Source organism: Balaenoptera acutorostrata, chromosome 9, assembly GCF_949987535.1.
Source record: "Balaenoptera acutorostrata chromosome 9, mBalAcu1.1, whole genome shotgun sequence".
In the NCBI taxonomy this organism is placed as follows: domain Eukaryota; kingdom Metazoa; phylum Chordata; class Mammalia; order Artiodactyla; family Balaenopteridae; genus Balaenoptera; species Balaenoptera acutorostrata.
In genome coordinates this window covers 96,993,834-97,014,487 of record NC_080072.1, presented here as the reverse complement: position 1 = coordinate 97,014,487, position 20,654 = coordinate 96,993,834, and the positions used below count along the sequence as shown (strand labels likewise).

Here is a 20,654-nt window from a genome sequence, read left to right as displayed (position 1 = left end):
AGACTTCCAACACTATGTTAAATAGAAGTGCTGAGAGTGGGCATTCTTGGTCCTGAATTTAGCGGGAAGGCTTTCAGCTTTTCACCATTGAGTATTATGTTGGCTGTGGGTTTGTCATAAATGGCCCTTCTTATGTTGAGATATGTTCCTTCTATACTCACTTTGATGAGATTTTTTTTTTAACATGAATGGATGTTGAATTTTGTTAAATGCTTTTTCTGCACCTATTGAGATGATCATTGATTTTTGTCTTTCCTTTTGTTAATGTGGTGTATCACATTGATTGATTTGTGAATGTTGAACCATCCTTGTGACCCTGGAATAAATCCAGCTTGAACATGGTGTATGATTCTTTTATTGTTGGATTCAGTTTGCTAATATTTTGTTCAGGATTTCTGCATCTATATTCATCAAAGATATTGGCTTGTAATTTTGTTTTTTTGTAGTGTCTTTGTCTGGTTTTGGTATCAGGATAATGGTGGACTTATAGAATGAATTTGGGCATGTTCCCTCCTCTTCAATTTTTTGGAATAGTCTGAGAAGGAGAGGTATTAGTTCTTCTTTATATGTTTGGTGGAATTCCCCTGTGAAGCCATCCAATCCTGGGATTTTTGTTTGCTGGGAGATTTTTTGTTACAAATTCAATTTCACTTTTAGTGATAGGTCTGTTCAAATTGTCTGTTTCTTCTTGACTTAGTCTTGGCAGCCTGTATGTTTCTAGAAGTTTGTCCATTTCTTCTAGGTTGTCCAGTTTGTTGGCATATAACTGTTCTTAGTATTCTCTTACGATTTTTTGTATCTCTGTGGTATCAGTTGTTATTGCTCTTTGATTTCTTATTTTGTTCATTTGAGTCCTCTCTCTTTTCTTCTCGGTGAGCCTGGCTAAAGGTTTATCAATTTTGTTTATCTTTTCAAAAAACCAGCTCTTGGTTTCACTGATCTTTCCTATTTTTTGATCTCTATTTTATTTATTTCCTCCCTGATCTTATTTATTTACTTCCTTCTGATGGCTTTGGGTTTTCTTTTTTCTTTTTTTTCTAATTCTTTTAGGTGGTAGGTCAGGTTTTTTGAGATTTTTGTTTGTTTATTTCTTGAGGAAGGCCTGTATTGCTATGAACTTCCCTCTTAGAACTGCTTTTGTTGCAATCTATAGATTTTGGAAAGTTGTATTTCCATTTTCATTTCTCTCAAGGTATTTTCTGATTTCCTCTTTGATTTCATCAAGGACCCATTGGTTTTTTAGTAGCATATTGTTTAGTCTCCATGTGTTTGTTCTTTTCCCATTTTTCTTTCTGTAGTTGATTTCTAGTTTCATAGTGTTGTGGTTGGAAAAAATGCGTGATATAATTTCTTTCCATCCTCTTACATTTGTTGAGGCTTGTTTTGTGACCTAGTACGTGATCTATCCTGGAGAACATTCCATGTGCACTTGAAAAGAATGTGTATTCTGTTGTTGGGGGATGTAATGTCCTGTAGTTGTCAGTTAAGTCCAACTGGTCTATTGTGTTATTTTCACTCTTAGTATTCTTGTCTCCAGACCTCTGCTTGGGCCATCCTCCCTGTAGGAAGTGCCCTACCTTTTCATCACTACGTTCCATCTATCCTTCCAAACCAGAGCAGAAGTCTTCTCCTCCACAACATCTGCCCTTCCCCCTAGTTGGAAGTAGTACCTTCTTCCTCTCAATGCCCACTGTACTTGGTTCATACTTCTCTTATGACACATGTCCCATTCTCCTTTGGGTCACACATGTTGGGTGTGTGTCTTCTATCCCCAGCATTCTTAGGAAGACCCCCTTCATCCACAGCACATCACAACAGTGCCTGACACTTAGTTAGTGCTTGACAAAGTTCACCAAAAGATGCAAGAATGTCTTTGAAGGTGCATTTTACAGATGAAAAAACTGGGGATCAGAGAGGTCAAAGAGTTTTGTTCAAAGTCAAACAACCAGTGAGAAGTAGAGATAGACTTCAAAGTCAGGTCTGTTTTAGGGCTGTTTATTATTTTGGGGGACTTCTGCAGACAACAGGTTCAAACATTTAAATAATAAATGATAAAAAATAGCCAAACCAGCACCAGTTAAGGGAGGATGTCTTGACCATACTTCTGATCCATTACTTGGACAAGCCATAGGTGTGCTGATACTGGGAGGCTAAGGGAGAGCCATTTTGCTCAGGGGCCTGACATTCTGGAAATGAGTCCAAGCTGACTTCAGTGGGTTTCCATGAGGTCTTTGGGCCCCTGGGGAGTTTCCTCTGTAGAAAAATTTCTGCTTGCTGACCTTACTGTCATAGCAGTATGGCTCTGAGGACCTTTTAGGCTTACAGTGCAGAATATCTGGAATGGTTGGAGGAGTCCACCATCTGTTCTGATGTTACATACAGGCCCTCTGATATTCTGAAACAGTTTAGTTTACCAGTGAGGTTGCTGAGTCTACATTAACACCTCATTGCTGTAACTTTCTTCTGTGTAAATCCTGGGAGATTTACACGGCAGAATGGTCTTTGGCATTTTTTGGTGGCTCAGTCTGACTTAGTAGTTCCCAAGACTTTCAGAAAGAAACTTTTGCAATAGGGGTGGAGGACTGACATCTTATTTTTATTTTGCCAGGTATAGTGGTGTCCATTGTCTTTGTGTGGCCCCCTTCTTCCCTCTTTTTCAGTTACCTTATCCGTATTCCTTTAGGGCATAAACTCTTTCCCTGTTTCTAGTGGGGCAGCAGGCTACAGTTACCTGGGCCTCAGGAGTAATCCCATAGCTCAGGCCTGGTGTTCCTGGCCACAGTGATTGGTCTAAGAATACATATAGAGTGCCCAAGGTGGGACAGTAAGAGTCCTGCCTTGGATTTCACATGGGGGTGCTGAGGGAGAACCAAGATCTCTTTCCTCTGAGATCCTAAGCATGGATAACATAAGCCCAGAGCAGCCTTTGGCCATGCCAACCCAGGAGTCATCCCTCCCATGATCTCAGCTTGGGGAGGAAGCTCAAATTTAGTGAGAGAGAACAAGAGCAATGAAAGAGAGATGGAGAAAGGGAGAGGGACCAACAATACCATCTGACTTCTGGTTTTACCCCTGTTCTTCCTAGTTACATCAGCCAGTACATCTCCAATTGTGCACTATCAGTTTAAATCCGTCCCTTGCTACTGAAAGTAATTACCAAGTAAGGTTATATATGTAACTTTTACACACACACACGCACACGCACAGGCACACATACACGTATGTGTGTAAAACCAAAAGAAAATAGGAAGGACAGTTTCAGAATTAAGAACATCTTTCAAATTGAGTCCATTTAGCTTTATGAAAACATTACCCTTCTTTTTACTAGTGGAAACCTCATCAAGAGTCAGCACCTGACTGCATACCTGTGTTTCAGAACCACAGATGTAGCCAACGCTCTCTAGAGAACAGGTTCTGAATGGCGAAGGGCTCAAGAGAGAACTGGGATGACTTGGACCCCAGAGGCAAACTTGCCTTTATGCTTCGTTTCATGAGGGCTGTCCCTGCCCTAGCAATTGCACTGGAGGGTGTGTGTGTGTGTGTGTGTGTGTGTGTGTGTGTGTGTGTGTAAAGTCCAAGGTCCCCCCACTCCAGGCCCAGCACCGCCCCACCCCACCAGTATTTGGCTCCTTCTTGTGGTCAGACTTCCTGATTCCTGTGGCTGCTCTTGGCGGTGGGGGGGGCGGGGTGCCCTCTCTGGGCAGTGGGTATGTGGCAGTGGGAGCAGGAACCAGCAGCCAGTTCCTCGGGCTCGGCCTGGTGTGACCCATGGGGGCTTTATCTTGCCATTAATGGTTTTCTAAATTGGTGGCAGTGGAGCAAAAAACCCAATTTGTGCCTGGAGCATGCATGATTACTATTGTAATAACCTCAGCTAATAAGAATATGATGTGGGGCTAGGCTGGGAGAGAAAACACATTTCTCATTAGCTTTTGATTAATTACTCTACGTAATTTCTTAGTTGTGGTGACCAAGGAGGGTGGGGTATTGACATTTCCTCACCTCATCTTAACCCCGTGGGCTCCGGGTATTCTAGGGACCGTGGTATTTCCACAGTGGCCATGGAGGGAGAAGTCCTTGTCTCTCCTCCCACTTCCCCTCTTTCTCCTCCTCGCATCCTTTCTCTGTCTTCTCTCCCGCTCCCCTCTCCAGCCCTCCTTTCTCCAGCCCTCCCTCTCCCTGACTTCTTAATCTCTTCCCTCCCTCAGCCTTTTGCTGGTCTTCATGGGTGTCTGACTGGCACTTGGTGACAGCCCACGCTGTCCCCTTGCACTGCCAGGCAGGTAGGTAATGGCTAATTTGCAGGTCCTAGCTGATCTGCCCTGATCCCTGAGCTCAAATTGGATATTTCCTCTTGCTTCCCTCTGGACCTCCCCGGTCTGACCTGGGGACTTCTTCTTGGCTCACCTGCTCCTGACACAGGATCGTTTCTGGCCTGGCTCTGTGTGGTTTGGAATTGTTTTTGTCCCCTTACCACCTTACCACAGGCAGAGTGGCCTCCTGGCCTGACGGCTTCTGTCCCTCTCTCCTGGTCCCTGGCAGCTAGGTCCAGGCTGGATAGTCCCTCAGATCCTCACATCTGGGATCTAGTGCTCAATAGGGCGGTAGCTGGAAATATTTCCATTTTATTTGTAACTCAACGGGTTTCTGTTGATCCCTACTCTATACCCAGAACTGTGCTAGGCACAGTGGGGCCCTTAGAGAAAAGACAGGTGTGGGTCTTGCCATCGGGTTGGGAAGGGTGTCGAGGAGGGACAGACACTGACACAAGGCAGAGTGTACTGAGCGCCCAGTGGGTGAGGCTGAGAGCAGGGTAGTGAGGCTTCTCACACTGGAGGTTCGGGAGGCTTCATGGAGGAGGGGGGCTCAGATTTGGATGGCAGAGGGGAGGGGACAGGAGAGGGAACTCCTGATGAGGGCATACCGTGAGCAAAGACCCAGAGGTAGGGATGCTTGAGGCAATTTTGGAGGGTGTGAATGTGGCTAGTGTATTTTTAGTGGGAGTTAGTGGGGTAGATGAACTACAAATAAAAGTTGGAGGCTGACTGTCGAACATCAGGCTGAGGATTTGGGACACACGTGATATCTGGTTGGGAGTCCTGAAAGGTAATGCAGTGCGAGGGTGAGCTTATAGCAGTGGTTTGCTAAGTGGATAATGGTGGGTGGTATTAGTTTCACATTGCTGCTGTAACAAAGTAAATACCACAACATTAGCAGCTTAAAATAACACAAACTTATTATCTCACAGTTCTTCGGGCCAGAAGTCCAGGTTGGCTTGAACGGTTTCTCTGCTCTGGGTTGTACAAGAAATCAAGATGTTGGCTGGCTGGGCTCCTGTGGGGAGGTTCCGGGAAGAATCCATTTCTAGCATCATTCAGGTGGTGGGCAGAATCCTGTTCTTTGTGGTTGTAGGGCTGAAGGCCCCCATTCCCTTGCTGTCTGTAAGTTGGGGCCACCATTGTCTCCTAGAAGCCCTCCCAGTTCTTGCACATGGGCCCCTGTATTTCAGAGTCAGCAGCAGTGTATCAAATCCTTCTGCTTGGAAGCTCTCAGACTTCCCCTTCTGCCGCAGCTCTTCCACCACTTTCCTACTTTCTCTTTTGTTGCATCTCTCTGACCTCAGCTGGGTAAAGTTCACTGCTTTTAAGGGATCATGTGACTAGATGGGGCTCACCCAGGTAATCCAGGATAATCTCTATTTTAAGGTCCAAAACCCTAATTTTAAGCATCTGCAATGTCCCTTTTGTCATGTAATGTAACATATTCCCAGGTTCCAGGGACCAGGGCATGGACATTTTTTGAGAGAGGCATTATTCTACCTACCCCATGGGGCAAGACAGATTAGGTGGTTCCTGAAATAGTCCTGGTGAATGGAAATGAGGGCTAGAACCTGGGTGTAATGAGAATGGAAAGGCTGGGCGGGCGACACTAGAGGCTGCTCCATGATTGGCTGCATGCGTGTGGGTGGGCGGGAGGGAGTGAAGGGGAAAGGAGGAGTTATCCTTGGATCCAGCTTAGGAAACAGGAGGAAGATGGTAACTCGTCAGTCACTCTAGGCGGAGGTCCTGGTCATGGAGGGCAGATGATGCATTTGTTTCAGGCAGGGTGACTTAGGGGTGACAGCATCTGCCAACCTGGAACTGTCCTATGAGCAGGTGGGAACACTCATCAGAAATGTCAGACCAGGCGATACTCATTTGTGACCTATTCACATGAAAGCAATGATTGAAGGCTTGGGGGGTGCGGGGGTAGATCGTTGTCGTGTCCCAGGGAGACAGGGTAGAAAGGAAATTGGGCTAGAACACTGGGGGACCACCAAAGAAGAGATGGGAGGAGAAGGAAGAAGAGCTAGAGAGAGTGAAAGAGCAGGCACAGCTGGGCAGCTGGAAGGGAAGGAGGCAAGGTAGGAGAGGTCCCATCTGTGAGGCCAGGCAGCGCTGGTGCTCGGGGTTAGAAAGGGCAGAGGTCTGGCAGGAGAGTGGGACAAAGGCCAGGAGTCGGTGATGGGACGGCTGTGGGTGATGGGGACAGGTATTTCTTTTCTTTTTTTAAAAAAAATTTATTTTATTGAAGTATAGTTTATTTCCAATGTTGTGTTAATTTCTACTGTACAGCAAAGTAATTCAGTTATACATATATATCGAATATATTCTTTTTCATATTCTTTGCCATTATGGTTTATCACAGGACACTGAATATAGTTCTCTGTGCTATACAGTAGGACCCTGTTGTTTATCCATTCTATATATACTAGTTTGCATCTGCTAATCCCAAACTCCCAATTCATCCCTCCCCCCCCCCTTTGCAACCACAAGTCTGTTCTCTGTGGGGGACAGGTATTTCTGAGTGAGACTAGGTGGTGTGGAGGGAGAGAGTGGGGACACACACCAGCCTCAGTAGGGTCCACAGGCACTGCGTGTCAGCATGTGGGCAGGGATGGGGCAAGGCCGGGGCCGACTGAAAACAGAGCAGAGGAAGAGACTGGCACTGCTGGAAGGAGAGGGAGGGGTATGATTCAGGAACAAGGTCCCCAAAGCAGCAGGGGCTGAAGTCCAGAGCCAGGACCTGCAGAGGGGAGAGGCAGGACCTTTGGGTAGGACAGTGGGCTTCTTAGAACAGAAGCATGGACTGGGCATGGGCTGTGGGCTTCTTGGAACAGAATTTGGGAGCAGAGGCCTGGACTGTGGGGAGGAGGCAGAGGACAGGGCCACGTAGGGCAGCAGATACAGCCACAGTGGGGTCATTCCTAGTTTTGGAACTATCTTCTCTCCCCTGATTATCCTGGGGGGGCCTGGGTCTCCACAGCACAAAAGCTCCTGGGGTGAAAGGAGTTAACTTATTCAAGGGGGTTTGGGGAAAGGAGGCATACAGTGTCTCTCCTGCCAAAGGGTCCTATGGGATCAGGAGAGCACTGTCCCCCTGGCTCTTGGCTCCATCAGCGTGTGGTCAACCCCAGGGCCCTCCACATGCCCAAGGCCCCTGCCAACCCCAGCCTCCCCGCTACTTCTGACGTTTCACCGGCCATTGTTTGAGGCCTAACTGCCTGCCACAGCGCACTGCTCAGAGCCCCCGCCAGCCATTCCACCCGCTGGTCCGCGGGGCTGCCCAGAGCCGGCTCCCACTGTTCGAGGTGGCCGGGTGCCAACAGGCAGGTCCGGAATAAACCGGCAGCGAAGGGCGGGCGCAGCCCATCTCAGTGGGCGGCCGATGGGGGTCCTCGTTGTGTGCCTGTCCGCGCGTCTCTGCGCAGACTTGTGGACCTGGGGGGTGTCCACAGCTCAGTCCTCAGCGGACTTCAGGGTTGAGGGGGTCATGGAGGTGGCCGGGGCTTTGGCTGGGCGGAGAGGGCGCAGGGGGGCAGACGCCGTGATGGAGACTCTGGGAGGCCGGGCCGTGTCCCGAGAAGGGCCGGGGCAGGATGCGGGCGGAGGGCTGGAGGAAGGCTCGGAAGGCCCAGGGCTCGGCACCGCTTCCCTCTTCCCGAGCCGCAGCGTCCTGGAGCCAGACCCTGAGCCTGCCCTGCCCCGAGGCCCCGCCCCCCCTACCCCCCCACCCCCACCCCGTGCCCGGCTCCCAGCGCAGCTTCCCACCCCACGAGGGAAGAGGGAATCTCGCCAGAGATCCATGTAAAAATAGATGTATTTCTGGATAAGTAGCGAGCCTGAAAAACGGCTGAGCCGGAGTCTGCTCCGCTGACAGAAGATCTATGTACCAAATTCCTCTTCAAAATCTATTTCTCCGGAGATTTATTCTTGCTGGGCTCTGCCGAGCTGGGGGAAGTTCTCGGCATCGGGAGTCCCCTGCTCCACCCTTTCCCCCGAGTGACTGTTTCCCAGCGTGAGCTGTGGTCACATTAGGCAGCAGCGGCAGCTCGGGCTCCGGCCAGAGCAGAAAAGTCAAGAGGGATTTGAATGGCAAAAAGGTCATTCTCATGCATTACCCTGGCTGGGTGGGAAGCCGGCGTGATGCAACGTGACACCCATCCTGGCGGCTGAGAGAATAAGTGACGGCTATATTTATGTTTCCATCTAAATGCATGGATCAAAGCAGACACTTTAATCTATTCAACAACGGCCCAAGGATTAAAAAGTTCCAGGCAAATCACACTCTTAAATTGGTAATATATTTTTGCTTGTTACTTGACAAATCATTTTAGAGAGTGACTTCAGGCCGGGTGGGGGACCTGGAGATTTGAACCTGGCTCCCTCCTGGAGAGAACCCCAGCACCATAGGATGTGACATGAATCTGGTCACTTGCTGTAGTCCCTGAGAATCCTCACACAGGACTCCTGGAGGGGGAGGGGGAGCTAGTGGGGAGTATCAGGCCTATGGTCACGTCTCAAAATGTGTTTTAATCTCCAAAAAGCCTAGCAGGTGGACATTATAACGACCCCCATTTTACAGACCAGGAGAACCAGATGTGCGGCTTGCCCGGGTCACACAATAAGTGGGAGAGTGAGAAGCAAAGCTCACCCAACCCCAAGCCCAGTGCTCTTGTTCTGCTGGAGCTGCAATGACAGCAAAGGGCAGCAGAGACTGCTCCGTCAATTGCTCTGTAACTGTTGGCAAGTTCCTTCACTTCCCAGTTTCCTCATCTGCAAAACAGGGATAATGATGGCATCCACCTCCTGGGGTTGTCGTCAGGAGTAAATGAGATGACTCAGGGAAGGCACTTATAGCACGGTGTCTGACACATGGCGAGAACACATGTTTGTGCTGAGCTCTGAAGGATAGGACCAGACAGGAGTGTGTCTGAAGGCTGAGAAAGGAACTCACAAGCATGACTTCTAAGGAATGGTTGAAGGAACTGGGGGCCGCTGAGTCTGGAAGAGAGAAGGCGGCCTCCTAATGTAGTCTGGATTGTGAAAAGAAAGGGAGATTTGATTTGTTCCATGTGGCCCCAAGAGGGACAACTGGATCCTTAAGGAGACTGATGGATTTCAGCTAAAGAGAAGCAAGAACTTTCTGAACACCAGCGTTGGGCAAAGAGGAAACGATGAGCTCAGGATTCTGGGAGGTGTGCCGGTTAAGGCTGGATGAGCCCTTGGTGGTGATGCTATACCAATAGATATATATATATACATATATATATATTTTAAGGAGTTCTTTGTGTGTATTTCATCATTTAATTCTACTGATTTACGCTTGGCTCAGATCCCCACTAATCTTCAGGTATGCGCTGGATGGAGGCAAAGCCAGCTTTGGGTGCAGGAAGAATTCCTGTCCCCACTAGATATTGGCCAAAGAGGTCTGAGGAGCCGGGGTAGTGCCAACCAACGAAAGAACTGTGCGCTTGGAGTTCGGCAGACTTGGGTTTCCATCTGGCTCCATCTTTTAATATCTGTGTGTCCAGCTGAAAGTCTCCTAATCTCTCTGAGCCTCAGTTTCTCCACATGGGAAACTCTGAAAACTTCCTTCCCTGTTCACCTTTCAGAGGCGGTGTGAGAATTGGGGAGAAGCTGGCATTGCTGCTGCCTTGGCCTTGGGAAAGGGGCGCTGTTCCAGCAAGGGAAGGGGCGCCGTAGGCACCCCGCCCTCTGCCTGAGCCAGGTCCTTTCCGGGTGCGCGCCGGGTCCGCAAAGCCACCTCCCAGCGGCGTCCCGCCGGTTGCAGGGCGCGTGCGCGAGCGTCCGGGGCGGGGCCTACGCGCTGGCGCGCGGCCAAATCGCGCCATCTGCCTAAGCGGAAATGCATCGCAGGTGTGAGTTTGGGGGGCTGGTAATTGTTGACTGCTGAGCCAGCTCTCCCCGCATATGGTCCCGGGGAGGCAGCAGCGGCCCGCGTGGTCCCCCGCCAGGGCCGGCGCTCTGCGCCCTCCAGCGCCTTCAGCCGGTTCCCGCGTGTGAGCCTCAGAGCAACTAAGCCAGGGAGGTCAGGGCATTATCGGATTCGCTTTACCAGCGTGGAAACCGAGAACCAGAGGTTAAGTCGCCGGTCCAGACTCCCGGAGCCAGTCAATAGTGGGCCTGAACCAGCCCTCTAGGTCACTCGACTCTTAATTCCATTTTCCTCGCGTGACCCGCGGCGCCGTGCGGTTCAGCAAACATTTATGGAGAGCCTTGTGTGACTCAGGCGCGGAGCTGGGTGAGCTGGCTGCCGGGGGTGCCGACCTGCGCTCTGGCTCTTTTAATGGGAGGGTGCAATTTTAACCCTCCGGTTTGGCCCCGAGGTTCCCCAGTCATACCCCACAACCCAGTGTCAGACACCCAGGTACCTGAGGTGTTTCTCTGGACCCCAGGTCTGGCCGGCTCACACCTGATGATTTGCTGGGCCAGACTCCATGGCTTGCCGTGCAAGGCCTTTCTGAATCTGGCCTCAGTCTACCTTTGTGGCGCCATTCTTCCCTGTACCCTCCTGGACCCCTGGGTCTAGCTGCCCAGGTCGACCACCCACTGTTCTACAGCTGTGCTCGGGACCTCAATGCTCCTTTCCAGCCAGGAACGTGGCTTGTCTAAACCTACTGGTGAGTTCAGGCCCAGCTCAAGTGTGACCTCCTCCCTGCAGCTCTCTGATTCTCCACCCCTTCCTGATTCTTCCCCATCTACAAATGATTCCTTTCCCCATGCTTCCTGCCCTTTGCACTGGCCTTTGTGATGACACGAGGCTGCATGGTACACAGTTCCGGTGTGGCTCCCCCGCCCCTTACCTGCTGGACTGTGGGCTCCTCAAGGCCTGGGCCTGGGTCTTATTAATCTATGACACCCGCCACCCCAGCTTGATGCCTGGCCAACAGAAGATGCTCAGGGACACAAAGGAGACGGTGTATGTAAAGCTGTTTGTAAAGTACCACACAGTGCTAATCCTGCTGCTGCTAAAACTGAAAAGTGTTTAAGAGCCTATGAAATAAGGAGGTTCATCTCAACAACCCCCAATTTTTAAGTTATAGATGATTTTCATTATCAATTTAAAATCACAGTAATAACAATAGCTTAACATTTTAAAAAAATTTTTATTTATTTATTTTTAGCTGCATTGGCTCTTCGTTGCTGTGCGCAGGCTTTCTCTCTAGTTGCGGTGAGTGGGGGCTACTCTTCCTTGTGGCACGCGGGCTTCTCGTTGCAGTGGCTTCTCTTGTTGCAGAGCACGTACTCTAGGTGCGCGGGCTTCAGTAGCTGTGGCGTGCGGGCTCTAGAGCACGGGCTCAGTAGTTGTGGCACACGCGCTTAGTTGTTCCGAAGCATGTGGGATCTTCCCGGACCAGGGCTCGAACCCGTGTCCCCTTCATTGGCAGGCGGATTCTTAACCACTGTGCCACCAGGGAAGCCCTTCAATAGCTTAACATTTAGTGACCTTTTTGTGCCTGTGAGTATTAGCTATTATTATTATTGCAATAGGAATATATACACATGTACATAATCTTTCCATTTCTCCATATTAATTAAATGATCATTAGGACAATATTGAAATAAATGTCACAAATATTCAAATGTGCTTCAAGAAATTCTCAACAAAATGTTCCCCCGCCAAGTGCTTCTGTGACCCCTGGCTCTCCAGGGCCTCGGTGGATGGAGCCTGTGGTTGTCAGTTTTCCCTGCTAGGTCAGGAGCTAACCCCTGGCTTAGCAAGATACTCCACGTGCTGTGAATTTGTCCCTTTTTCCTAGGAGCGGAACCAGCAGGCCTCTTTTCCTTGCCTTTTGGGACCAGAAGGCAGTGAACCAGGATGGGACATGCCTCTTCATAGAGTCAGACACACACAGGTGTCTTAAAGAGGAACGTGCATCTCTGAGACTGTCATCAAAATTTTTATTTCAAGTCTGCATGACATGAGGATAGTTGGATTTCTGTCCTGTTGGATTTCTGTCCTTTTGGTGTTTATGGAGGACACAAAAAAGAATTACTCTGAGTAAACAGAGAAGATTAAAGGCCTTCCTCCATGGGGCACACCGTTCATGAGGCAGCAAGCCAGGAGAGTTGTTTCTGGGATTTTGTGATGCAGCTGCAGCCCTGAACCACATCTCATTTCCGAGTTGTTGCCGTTGGGGCTCCTCAGCTTCTGAGTCTTAGCATCCAGAGGCTCTGATCTCAATCCATGTGTATGTGCTGGGAGTGTCCCTGCCAGCACACAGGTGAGTGTGGACGTGCCTTTCTCCCTGTTAATGTGGGTCTGTGTGTCTAAGGTGAGTGTTTGCACCCTCCGTGCATGTGGGTGTGTACAGAGACTGTGTCGTGGGGTGACTGTGACTCTTTCTAGGGGTACAGATTATATATTATGGATGAATGTGCATTTGTATGCAGGGGTCTGTGTTTTTGAGTGTGAAAATGGGGCAAGGTGTAAAACCTTGGGTGTATTTGGTGTGAACAGGTGTCTGAGTTTGGGAGCATGGGTCTCTGTGTTCACAATGGAGTGTGGATGTGCATTTCTCAGCACGTGCCTCTGCCTGAGTGGGTGGGCGAGAGAGGGTCGTGGGTGAGGGGACACATGAGCACTGCTCATGTGTAGCTCTGCAGACAGGTTCCTGCAGACTCCATATGCCCAGCTCCTGTGGCTCCTCCTGGCTTGGTTGCTGCCTCCGGTCCCTTGTGGTTCTGCCTTGCTGGTCCACAGAGAGATCAACACCCTTCAAACCAGCTGCCTCGCTGGCTGTGGCTCACTCAGTTGGTCTCCCAATGCGTGCAGTTGCCATGGAAACCAAAGTAGATCTGTTTCTGTCTGCCACCAGGTCCCTGGGCTAGGGCAGCTGTGGGCCAAAGCCACCGTGGTGAGGGCTGGCTGGGAGGAAGCAAGGAGGGGTCTGGGGGACCCTCTGAGCCAGCTTCTCTTCACATCCTCTTGGAGCCTCTTTTCTGCCTCCAAACACAAGGACAGGTCCCTGCTGTCAGACAACTGGGATCAAAACAGCCCTGTAAGACAAGGGCCTGAGCAGTTGACTTTTTCACACACATACAAAATCCTTTCCTGAAAAAAAAAAATTCCACATTACTATGCATGTCGTTTGTATACCATTAATTCAGTGCCTAAAATAAAGCTCTCTTTTAGGAGAGAGCTGGTGCTATCTGATAGGAGAACTCTGTACATGCTTTTGTGGCCTGACTTTATAATAGGCATCTGCTCAGGGTTCACTGCATTGGGAGAACTTGAACATAACAGTGTTAAGCATTGAAGAGATCACAGATCCTGTTTAGTTTTGAAAAACTGAGTAGCAAGCACAAACCTAGCTGTGTAAGCAAAGGGCAATACATTGTTAGGAAGACGCATAAAAGTGGCACAGCCATAACGCAAAGCTAGGGGATGATTAATAGGAGAGTTAGGACAGTGGTTAACTCCAGTGGTTAATGGGGAGGGTCACAGGAGAGGGGGCTGGGGAAATGGGGGCTTCTAAGGCACTAATAACATTGTATGTCTTAACCCAGGTAGTGGAGACTCAGGTGATTGTTACTCTTTTCACAACACATACATATTTATACTCTTCTGTATGTGCGATGCCTGCAGTAACAAATCATCCATGCTGAGCTTGTGGCCCTGGCTTGATTCGAGTAGGTGGTAAGAGGCAGTATGGGGTCAGGGGAGGAGGACAGGGTGGGAATCACGCTTTTATGGATGGGTTCTCGAGCTGCCTCTAGCACTGACCTCGAGGAAGCCTCTCAACTTCTCCCAGCTGCAGTTTCCTTGTCTGTAACATAATGATGAATGCATTGGACTTATTCAAGTAAAAATTAGTTTTGAGGTTTCTTTGTGTGGGGCACTGTGCTAGGAAACAAAGTCATGTACAGATGTCACGGGAGCACATGATGGAGTGAGGTGAGCGCACTGGAAGGGGCTCGATGATGATGATGATGACGGCAGAGGCTCTGGGGGGACAGAGCTGGGAGAGAGACGGCAGTGGAGGAGCTGAGTTTTGAATTGGGTCTTAAATGATGGGCCAGATTTCAAGTGGCTGAGACAGGGAAGGAGGAGATGAGGAAGGGGAGGCTCAGTGCTATCAAGGGGGAGAGGTACTTGGAGAAAAGCTCAGACCTGTGCGGCTGGAGTGCCAGAACTTGGAGGATGGCTGTGGCGTGGTATTTACAATGAGAAACTCCCCTGATTGGGCTGGAGAGGAAGACAACTGGCCCAGCTGGGGGAAGCGGTAGGGGAGAGGGAGAGGGAAGGTCAAATGCTATTGGCAGTCCTCCTGTCCTGGGTGCAGGTGACCACTTGGTCCCCAGGACCCTGATGCTCAAGACTGTGGGCCCCTGGAGACCATCTGGGCGCCCTCAACCCCGGGCCTCTGCATTGGCCAGGCTGTGAGAAAAGACCCCTCCCTCAGATGAAAGCCTTTGGCCCCTGGGCACATGAGGCCTCCACACCCCATACACATCCAGACAAGCCTCTTGCAAGCCAGCTGCCGGGATGGGTGTATGTGGCAGCAACACTCTCTAGAAAGTTCCCAGGGACAGGACAGCACCGGCCAGGATGTCTTGGACAGCCATCAGGTTGGCCTCACACTGCCCTGCCCAGCACCCACACTGGCCTGTTCCCTGTAACTTTGAGTGCGTGGTAATAAGGGAAGGAGGCCTGGATTAGGGACCAGAGAAGCTGGGTCCACATCCTGGCTCCATCTCTTCGGCGGAGGGACAAGTCTCCAGGCTTCTCTGACGGGTCTGAGGTGTCCTTGTCTCCAAAGTGAGGAGCGGACCGGTAATCACACAGGAACTTTCCATGTAGGACAGTTTGCCGCTTCCAGGGGGGGAATGACTCGCTCATCTCCGACCCTCACTTGCTGGGCATCGTTTTCAGGAAACCATGCTGCTTTGTCTTGGTGAAGATGGTATCTTTCATTGTTGAAGTGAGTAAAGTGTTTTTGATGTTGCAAGAGTATAGCATCAGGGCTCCAGAACACCTTCTCCCTGGGGGTTGCCTGAATGGTGACTTATTGGAGTGCCCCCTGCAGAAGCAAGGTCACTCGTGTTTGATTGTTCTGGGTGCACAGCACCTGTTGGGCAGATGAGCTTTGTGAGCAAGCTGGGAACTGCAGGCTGTGGGAGGTGGGGGCCAGGAAAACCAAATAAGAGGGTTTTCTCCTGACTGTTTGCTGCTGAGAATCCAGCGTTGGAGTTGGGAGGTCCCCATTCAGGGACCACTCACCCCAGGCAAGGTGGTATCCACCTCATGGACCACGACAACTCCTAGGGAGTCTGATGCCTGTCATTTTTGTATCCACTGAACACGTGGTAGGTGCTCAGTATTTATTGAACAAATGTCTTTGGGGCAAATTCAGTGTCACTGATATTCTTGAATTTGATGATTGGTGAAGATATGAGGAGGTAGCCTGGTGGTATCAGGGGTCCACCATCACTACTGTTAGTGGCAGAGAGCATGGGTTTTGGAAACAGTTAAGGGTCTGAGTCCTGGCTCTTATATTTACTTGCTGTTTGACCTTGGGCTTCTGTAATCCTCAGTTTCTTCATCTCCAAACTGGGTGCCTTTAGTACCTGTGCACAGCACATGAGGATCAGATGAGATGAGTCATGTAGAGGGCTCAGCAAATGCCAGACTGCTCAGTCCACAGTAGATGGTGGCATGTGCGGTGTGGTCATTGGGGTGAGAGGGGTGCAGTGCGGAGTGCAAGTGGCGGAGGGAGGAGTCTGGCAGGAAGGCAGGTGGGTTCTTGGCGAGGCTTGTTTGTCAGTCAGGTGGAGGGCAGCGGGGGGGTCATCAGGTCAGTGCTGTGTGGAGCTGAGAGTGAGAAAAACAAGCTTGGGTGAAGGGGAGAGCCAGGCTTAGCATCAGGCAGGATGTTCACTTGGCCCGCTCATCTCTTCACGCACTCATTCACTCAGCGAAGGTGCGCTAATCATCTAATCATCCACGTTGTTCCGAGCACGATTCTAGGCACCAGGGATACATCAGTAGCATAGCGTAGGGACTTACTCTGGTGAAATCCCATGGAATATTTTTATCATTCAACAAATGTGTTTGGGGCATCTGTCCATTGCATGATTTTGTATTTATCTGCCTTGTGCTTTCTAGTCAGTCTTTTTCAGAATGTTCTAACTTCACCTGGGCAGACTATGAAGAAAAGGGAAAAATCTGTCCATGTTTAGGTCAGAAGAGATGGGGGTGTGGGGACGGGTCACATCATGAGACTAGGGGGGAGTGGTATCGCAGGTGGCCCAGCCCCACTGGAAGGCCTGGAGGGAGGGGGTTTCCTAGCTTGGTGCTGATGGGAAATTCCGGCCAGGAACTCAGCCGAGCCGCAGATCCCTCTCCTCCCTGCTCCTGGTCCATCTGTCTGGGACCCTGCATCTCATGGCTGACGTGGCTGTGCCTGGCTGACTCCAGATTTTACCCAGTTCCTGACCATCAGTGGCCTTCCCCCCAGCCTATGGCTCCTGAGGCTTCCCCCTAAACTTACCTTGCCCCGAAAATAGCAGTAGCATCAGGACCAGAAAGAACCACACACAGCCGCTTGGAAATAGCCCCTCTCTCAAGGATCAAGATTAATCAAGGCGAGTAGAATTGGCAGTTATGACGATATGGTCCAGTGTGGTGTTCTGGTAAATTCTTGGTTCCTGTCTACAAGGGTGCTTTGCTGAGTGGCTTAGGAGATCCCCCCAAGCTGTGGCACGTCCACAGGGCATTGTCAGTCACCCCGAGAGCAACACCCCGTCCTGGAGATGCTGTATGAGTCAGGGTTCTCCAGAGAAACAGACCAATAGAACATGGAGATTTGTCTATTCATTTATTATATGTATTGGCTCGTGCAGTTATAGAGGCCAAGAAGTCCCACGATCTGCCGTACGCAAGCTGGAGAACCAGGAGGGCCACTGCTGTAATTCAGTCCAAGTCAGGAGGTCAGAGAACTAGGAAGCTGATGGTGTAAATCCCAGTCTGAGTCTGAAGGCCCTAGAACCAGGAGCACTGGTGGATGTCCCAGCTCAAGAGGAGAGCACATTCACCCTTCCTCTACCTCTTTGTTCTGTTCAGACCCACCCACATTGGTGGGGGCGATCTTCTTTACTTAGTCTTCTGATTCAAACACTAACCTCTTCCAGAGACACCCTAATAGACACACCGGCAACAATGTTTTGCCATCTGGGCATCCCTTAGCCCCATCAAGTTGATGTATGAAATTAACCATCACACATGCTCAGCCCCTCTTCCAACCTGGCCGACAGCCTAGTTGCTAGAACTCACTTTATTCACTCTTCCATCTGGGCCTTTGCTCCAATACCTTCCCCTGTTCTCAGTTTAGCAGAGTCCTACCTGCTTAAGCACTGTGTCAGAAAGAACACAGCCTCTGGAGTGGATGAATCCACGTACAAATCTCAGCTCTGCCCTTTTCTGTATGAGCTTGGGCGAGTCACGTAAGCCCTGGCCTCTGCTTCTTCCTAGGTGAGAGGAATCTTGCAGGAGGATGTAAGGATCATAGGTGATGTGGGTAGTGCCCCTGGCACCTGGCAAAGCCCTCAGCAGATGGCTGGATTCAGAGGCTTTTTTTCCTTTTTGGAAAAAGACTGGGTGTGCCAACCTTATTTTAAATGTAGCTACTAAAAAGTCCACCTCCTCCATGAAATCTCCCAGGTGACCAGATCGGCCGCCACCCCCCAAACACTGTCTTTAGCCCTGTGCTGCTCCTAGGCCCCAGGCCCTTGGTGATGTCATCTGGGAGGCCAACTCTATTGTATGTTTTAGGGCAGGAGGGAGGGGAGTGTCTTGTCACCTTTACTCCAAGTCATGGAGCACTTACAATACATGGAGAATGTTTGCTGACTTGTGGAGGGTGGGCAGGAGCTGCCTGGGGGAAAAAGAGCTGAGGGCTGGTCCCATGGCCTTGGCAGTCAGGACCTATGCAGGCTGGCTGCTGGGTAGGGGATGGGGAGGGGCCGGCAGCCCTCTTCCTCACTTGCCCCCCGCCCCATCTCCATTTGGGGGCTCCCACTCCCTCTTCCCTGACCTTGTTTCTTGTTGGCTCAGCCCTGTCCTGCTAACGAGCTGAGCCAGCCTCTCTTATGTGCTGACTCAGTCCTGTGGCTCCCGCTTCCTCTGCCCTTGTTTGAAAATGCCAAGTTAATTGCTCTGTAGCTTCAGGCTGCACTGGCAGGGGCATGGCCCCCCTCTCTTCTCCCCTTCCACATGCCCCAGCGGTCTCCAGCCCTGGGCCTGCCCTCTGTGGACAGGGCAGTGGGGTGGGTTGGGGAGAGGGCCAGAGGAGCAGAGAAGGGGATGGGCTATCACTGGCCATTAGGGAGAAATGGAGACGGGGAGGGGCTGGCACTCTTGGAGCCTGGTCCCCATATTTCCTGGCCCTTGGGATCTGGGAGATGCCAGCCACTGCCAGGGTGGCCCTGGGAGGGAGAGTGGGAGGGGGGCTGTAAGCAGTGGTGGGTGGCCTCTCAGATCTGTGTCAGAGCTGAGGGCCAGGAGGGCGTGCTCGGGGGGAGACCTTAGACCTCAAACAGGGAGGAAGGAAGGAGTAGAAGGAAGGAAGGAGGAAAGGAATGAAGGAGTGGGGAGAGGAGGAAGGAGGAGAGGGAGGGAGGGAGGAAGGAGGCCAGTGGTGATTCTTGCACAGAGAAACTCTCGCCTAATTCCCACAGGATGAAGCTACAGCTGCACCATCCGAGGTGGGAATCTCAATATTTAACAACCGTGTGGCACCAGCCCTTACTAACCAGATGGGTGCGGGGCCAGGTGCTGGGCAGGGTCCTGGAGGCCCCTGAGCTGTGCCAGAAGTTAACCCTTTGGTTGCTGGGTCTTGGGGAGGTGGGCGAGGGGGAAGAGCAGGGTGTCGGTAGTGAGGGGTTTCAGTATTTTCACATGATGAGCTCCACAGCCTCTTGGTCTGTTTACTCTAGTCTTTGCTTAGTGAGTAGGTACAAGTGGAGGGTGAATGCCAGTCTGGAGCTGACAGGGGAGGGAGCTGACCTCAGTGGAAGTGGCAGAACGCAGACCTGGGTGACGGTGAGTCAGGCGCCCCATGACAGTCTGAGGGGCAGCGGGGGAAGATGCCCCACGAGGGCCTGCGGGACAGAGGATGGGTGAGGGTAGGGGCTGGGCAGACCTCCAGAGGCCCTGGGGGAGGCCTGGGATGATGCAAGCTAATTCATTTTTTAAAATTATTATGACAAAGACAGAGGAGGAAGAAAGAGACGGGATTAGAGAGGAAGCTCTAACCACCCCCCGCCGGGGGATCGTGAAGGTGTAGATGGATGAAAGACCTCTCTGGCGGGGAGGTAGCTGCCTCCTGGGGGTGCGCACCGTGTTTCCAGGTGGGTTTTCTGGCATCGGCGTCCTTGAAATGACCTGGCTAAGGGGAACAGGCCCTCCTTCTTCCTTTCCTTCCTTCTGCGGGAGCTTAGGGAGGTTGGGGGGTGTGTGGGGGGGTGTTGGGCCGGGAGGGGCAGGAGGAGAGCGGTGAGGAGAGCAAGGAGAGCCACGTAGAGCCTGCCCTCTTAGCTTTGCTCTCCCCAAGAACTGTTTCTGTTTGTCATCTCGTCTCCAAAAGCAGAGACGTTTTCTGATCATCTTCCAACTTCTCGAACCAGAGGCTTTCTGCAGACTGCACAGCAGGGAGAAAGAAAGGAGGGGAGGAGAGAAGGAGCACGTGAGAAACAGTGGGCTTCGCAAGTAGGGGGACATCTGCTCTGGATTCGAGATCCAAAATGTACCTGGGCGTTAGCGTTAGGGACCCGGGAGACCCATGGACGGGCCAGTTTCAGTGCGTCTTAGGGCCCTGGTGGGAGTCCAGCTGGGGCAGGCCACTTCCCCTCCCCACCACCAGGCACTTTGGGGCCTGCTGGTCACGTGCTTCTCTTCTCTTCCCTCCGTGGGTCTCCAGCCAGTCCGCCGGCTTGATGAATTAGCCCCATAGATATTCCGTAGGGAAAGCAAGCACATATCATATATATCTTTGACAAGTTATTATTCTCCCTTATCAGGATTTGGGTGCATCCTGCACCCGCCATTACTCACACTGCACCCCCGCCCGCCTGGGCCCCGGCGCCAAGCCTGCTACTCCGCAGCGCCCGGCCATGCGTCCTGCCTGGCGTCTGGGTTGTGGTGTGTGCCTGTGTGTGCGAGTGTGTGTCTGCGAGTGTGTGTGGAGAGCTCCGACCCGTCCTCCAGGCCGGAACCTGAGCAGGAGCCATCCTGGCCCCCTTTAGGCCCAGTTGACTGGACGTCCTTCCCCAGCCAGGGGTGGGGCCCAAGACGGACCTGGTGGCATTCTT

The 20,654-nt window shown here is 51.2% G+C and overlaps 1 long non-coding RNA gene across 1 annotated transcript; it reads left to right on the top strand.

The window, feature by feature from the left end:
* The first annotated feature begins 10,191 nt into the window (after nucleotides 1-10,191).
* LOC130708923 (uncharacterized) lies at nucleotides 10,192-12,562 on the top strand. The gene is made up of 3 exons (XR_009009304.1): nucleotides 10,192-10,963; nucleotides 11,468-11,514; nucleotides 12,104-12,562. It is a non-coding gene; the product is annotated as an uncharacterized LOC130708923 (long non-coding RNA).
* The last annotated feature ends 8,092 nt before the right edge of the window (nucleotides 12,563-20,654 follow it).